Source organism: Hylobates moloch, unplaced genomic scaffold, assembly GCF_009828535.3.
Source record: "Hylobates moloch isolate HMO894 unplaced genomic scaffold, HMol_V3 SCAFFOLD_1, whole genome shotgun sequence".
NCBI classification, from domain to species: Eukaryota; Metazoa; Chordata; class Mammalia; order Primates; family Hylobatidae; genus Hylobates; species Hylobates moloch.
The window spans coordinates 81,117,949-81,123,951 of NW_026652276.1; positions in this window are offsets into that span (position 1 = coordinate 81,117,949).

The window sequence follows — 6,003 nt, forward strand, 5'->3', positions numbered from 1 at the left end:
CCCACAGAAGAGCAGGTTTTCATTTCAACAGAAAGTTATCCCTCCTAATATTGTGTTATTAGGTGTTTCTGAGAATAAACACATTTCTGAAGCATGTTTTATGAGCAACAACCATTGTGGATTACTCAGACTTCTTTACTATGGAACATTTGTTTGCAGATTTACTGTAGGCAGTACAGATGTTATGAAATTATAAAATTTATAAGGGAACTTTTCTAATGTATAAATCTATGAGCTACAGTGTCACTGCCAGTTTAGTTGAGAAAGTTAGATTTATGGTGTACTCTACCCAACTTGTTCAACAATCTATTTTACATCATTTTTAGGCCATAATTGTCCAAAGCAATATTTACTAAAAGAGAGTAGTACCGTGCTTCAGCGTATACCATTTATACAGGTTTCATCAGAATAGGTACAAACACTTCGCTGAGACTTTCATAAACCCCCATGACACTCATTTTTTTGTTAATATGGTCAAAATATGTTTCATTTCATAAATTGATCAACCATCCCCAATTTTGATAAAAAGGTAACACCTGTTCTTTGTAAAACTTATTTGAAAAATGTTGCTCTTCACCAGCTTTAAAATCATCTCTTCAACCAGTTTTAATAAGCCCAATAATATAGCCACAATATATTAATTACCAGCTGCACTAAATGCTATCCTCCCACTCTGCCTTGTTATTCTTACACCTAATCCTCTTTGTAACCCTTACACCTCCCACACTCTCTATCCTAACTTCATAATTGTCAAAAGGAAATGATTATTTCATCTCACACACCATCATTTTCAACGAATTTTCTCATCCTGGTGATGCCTTTAATTTCAGCCAGCAGACTGTATATACGACCTTTCTTCTCCTGCCATCAGTGGGATGACATTGATAAACTCTGTATCTCTACTCTTCCAGAAAATGATTTCTATGTGTTGCTTTGACTCTTAGACATATTGAACACATTTATAACATTCTAATATGCTCATGTTCACAGACATTATATCCACAACATTTTTATCTTCTGCAATGACATTTCAAAGATCAAATATCTAAGCCACTTTACTCAATTGCGAAACCTTATACTAATTAAGCCAAGGGTGTGAGCTCAAGGGCTATAATAACCAATTATCTAGAAAAAAAAAAAGCAAAATTCTTCTTCAGGGTCCCAGACTATATCTCAAGAGTAGGTAAAAGGTCCATCATTTCATCAATATTAGAGGAGGTCATCAAAGTATATAGATTACCAAATAGTATCACATTACATTTGAAAAGCAGTTCATTCACAGGCATGTCCTAGTGATAGTAAATCAGTAGTATCAACTCCACATGCTCAGGACAGTATATCACATGCATATAATTCTTATGCAATATTAATGATGTAAGTATAATTAGTTTGCATAGCAGTCCTATCCACAGATCCTTGTTTAAGGTGATGGGACAAATCTAGCTTCATAGAATAGATCTGTAGCATAGTCTAGTGGAAAGACCAATGAGTTGGAAATTATAAGACTGAATCTTTTTCCTGACTCTTCTTTCCATTCCACCTGGTAACAATTTAATCCACATTTGTTCCAGAGGGTGGAAAAGGCATGAAGGTGAGGAATTATCTAAAATTCTTCTACTTGAGGGGTAAATATCTGCTATGTGTAGATAGTGGAGAGAAGGAACACTCGAAAACTCTGAGAGTCCAAAATGAACTGACAGAAAATAAGTAGTTTGCCAAGGAATTCAGCAGTCAGTGTTAATAAAGGGCATCATAAAGGAATATATCCCTTCATATCTACAGAGTATTGACTATAATTTAGATATTATGCCAGGCTACAGCTATGGAAATGAAAGTGTCTCACAATGGGTCTATGGTCCCAGGGAGTCTCAACATGTATTTTCTGTGAGATTTTCTGTGTGTGTGTGTGTGTGTGTTTGTGTGTATGTGTGACAGAGAGAGAGAGAGAGACAGAGACAGACAGGGTCTCGCTCTGTCACCCAGACTGGAGTGCTGTGGCGTGATCATGGCTTACTGCAATCTCTGCCTCCTGGACTCAAGCGATCATCCCACCTCAGCCTCCCGAATAGCTAGGACTACAGGTATGAGCCAACATGGCTGGCTAATTTTTATATTTTTTAGTAGAGACAGGGTTTTGCCATGTTGCCCAGGCTGGTCTGGAACCCCCGGACCCAAGTGATCTGCGGCCTGGGCCTCCCAAAGTGCTGGGATGACGGGCGTGAGCCACTGCACCGGGCTGTGATTTTTTTATATATATTTTAATTTCCATGTTAATTTTTAGAAATTATTATCACCACTTTACATATCATTTGAACATTTGCCTTCCAATAACATTACCATATAAATTGCCGGGCATGGTCCCAGCACTTTGGGAGGCTGAGGCGGGAGGATTGCTTGAGTCCAGGTGTTCAAGACCAGCCTGGACAACACAGGGAGACTTCATCTCTAAGAAAAATAAAAATAAAAAAATTAAACAGGTGTGGTGGCACGTCCCTGTAGTCCTAGCTATAGGGAGGCTGAGGTGAGAAAATTGCTTGAGCCCAGGAGTTCAAGGCTACAGGGAGCTGTGATCAGGCCACTGCACTCCAGCCTGGGTGACAGAGCAAGACCATCTCAAAGAATACATTATATATTACCATGTAATTTCAGTACCTATGTTGGTCTATGTTGGTTTTTTCTTTACAATTACTTTAGGTCCAATGAATCACCTAACATGAGAGCAATTTTGGCCTGACATGGGGCAACTCCAGAGCTCCCTGTTGAGTTGGACAAGGCTTTGTCAGGCCTACTTCACAGTTCAGTTTCTTCTTCTCAATACCACTTGCCCCTGCTCTTGCCTTTAATAGGAATTGATCCCTAACAGATATCTTGCACCCCAAATTCCATCTCAATGCTGACGTCCAGAGAACCCAGCCTATGAAAGTTGGCCCTGGGAGTGGTCTCAAAAATGAGCAGTAAGGTGAAACTATGAAGCATGAAATGACAAAGAAGATTCCATCAGTGATGGGTATGTAGAGCACAGACAGCCAAGTGACATCCAGTTATTAAAACATTCCCTGGTAACAAATTGGGAGGGTGTACTGATGGAAGGCAATACACTAGTATGGAGGAAAGAGTGACTACAAGGGTAGTAAATTTAGATTATTATTTCCAAGCCCCATTGATGCCCAATGGTAGACAACAAACAAATAAGAGTAACAGGCAATTGAAAGGCAGATGTGAAAGCCAGCAGACCTCTTCAATTATATACTATCATTTCCCACAGTGGGAGGGCACAGAAAGCAAGAACTAAGCCCGGGACTTAATTGTCAGAGTGGCTAAACTTCAAAGACAATTATATATGCAACCAAAGCAGGTCTGTGTACAAAGGCCAAGAACTTGGTTGAAAAAACATGTAACTGAAGAACATGAAATGGGGACATCTTGGTGGATATTCCCAAAGATTTTGACTCCTTAGACTCCTCTTGACCTACTGAGACTTTAAGAATAGACCTGTCCTCATTGAGAGCTAGTACAGCTGATCTTCATCCTCCATCCAGCTCCCATGCATTGCCATACATCCTCACCCATCACCACCCCAGGTGGTAGAAGATAATTCAGAGGCCTCTGCCCTGCAAGACAATATATGTCTCTTTAGTACCTAGCCCCAGCTCTCCTCTGAGCTACATACAATACCCATAATTAGAATTAAGTTTCAGCCTAACCCAACTGAGGAAATTGTAGCCCTTATAAAAGAAACAGAAGAGACTCTGTCAAAAAAAAAGGAAGGAGAAGGAAAGAAAAGAAAGAAAGAAAGAGAGAAAGAGAGAGAAAGAGAAAGAGAGAGAGAAGGAAAGAAAGAAAGAGAGAAAGAAAGAAAGAAAGAAAGAAAGAAAGAAAGAAAGAAAGAAAGAAAGAAAGAAAGAGAAAAAGAAAGAAAGAAGAGGAAGGAAGGAGGAAGGAAGGAAGGACGGAAGGAAGGAAGGAAATTATACTTGAAACAAGTGCAAAATCTAGGCAGTATATACCAACAAGAACCTAAGGAGTACATGTGGGACCAGGTTCTGAAGGTGTTTAATTAAGGCACCAGAACATAAATTGTATCAGGAATAGTTTAGTCACCTAGGAAAATTCTCCCAAGATGCAGAATTTAACACCCTGGCTAGGACTCCTAGGAGATAATGTAAATTCATTCCAAGATGCAGAATTTAACATCCTGGCTAGGACACCTAGGAGATAATATAAATTCATTCCTAGGATGGCTCATAGAAACATTTTAAAAAGTGATGGTACACACTAAGTGAAGTTGAAATGCCATAATGGCCATGGGAAACAGTGGAAGATAGGATTAAACGACTCAGAGAAGTACACACACTGAAATTGATGTATAGCTAAAAGACCACCAGCTGATCATGTTTCACTGGAAGGCCAAGGGGACACACCATTTAACTTACAAAGCCATAGGAAATACACTGGTAAGAGGAGCACCAGCATCACTAAAATATGTAGTGATGACTCTCCTCTGTTGGCCAGGGATGGCAGGAGGAGAACTTGCTTCAGAAATAGCAATGGGAAAATAGGAGCCAGGTGATGACACTTTACGGCCAGAAGCCAGGGGATCATAATTGTCATAATGACCAAAAGAGCAAGAATGGCAGCCAAGGGGGTCCTGATGTGTAGAGCGTTGTAGAGATGGTTAATAGAACATTTATCTAGAGGAAAATTAGATGGGCAATTAAGAAGAGTACTACTTGGCCTGGTGCGGTGGCTAACGCCTGTAATCCCAGCACTTTGGGAGGCTGAGGTGGGTGGATCTCGAGGTCAGGAGATCGAGACCATCCTGGCTAACACGGTGAAACCCCGTCTCTACTAAAAATACAAAAAAAGTATCTGGGCGTGGTGGTGGGCACCTGTCGTCCCAGCTACTCGGGAGGCTGAGGCAGGAGAATGGTGTGAACCCGGGAGGCGGAGCTTGCAGTAAGCTGAGATCGTGCCACTGCACTCCAGCCTGGGCGACAGAGTGAGACTCTGTCTCAAAAAAAAAAAAAAAAAAAAAAAAGGTATGACTCATATTGTACCAGAATCAATTAAATGTAGATAGAGACTGAGAATGATCATGCACACACAAAAAAATTAACAACTCCTAACCTGGTTTTGGGATATGAACCAATTTTCAGAGCTAAACCCCAATGATTGAAAAGGTGGCTAGGTCTGCAAAAGGAAGGACCCTGTAAGAACATGGCAAGTTATACATGGTAATAATTTCCTCAGTCCTTCTTCATAAAGACCTAGGGACATTTATTTGAGAAACTACACATTGAGAAAAGGGACATACTCAAACATTTTGAGGACTACTGGACACAGAGTTTGAACTTCATAAATACCTAAAGACCTGAAACATCATGTTTTCCCTATTAGAAAAATATGAATTAAGTAATAAATGCAATCCTGAGCAAGATCCAGCATACAGTGGATCCACTAGATCTGCAGACCCAGCCAATGTATATGCCCCTGGTCTTCAAATGTATAATTAGGATTGATATATTTGGCAGTTACTCTAACCTTCATATTGGTCCTTGGCTTAAGAACTAGTGAGGAAGACCCTTCCCAGCTTCTAGTATGGTCTGTACTACTTTCTACTTCAATGAGATCAAAAAGTTTTTAGCTTCTACATATGAGTGAGAACATGCAGTGCTGTCTCTTCCTGGCTTATTTCACTTATCACAATGTCCTCCAGTTCCATCCATGTTGTCATGAGTAACAGGATTTCATCCCTTTTTATGGATGAATAGTATTCTGCAATGTATATAAACCACATTTTCTTCATCCATTGATCTATTGTTGGATACCTAGGTTAATTCCTTATCTTGCCTATTGTAAATAGTGCTGCAATAAGCAAGAGGGTGCAGATATCTCTTTGATACACTGTTTGTCTTTCCTTTGGATGAATGTCCAGTAGTAGGATTGCTGGATCATATGGTAGTTCTATTTGGAGTTTTTCAAGGAATCTCCATACTGTTTTCC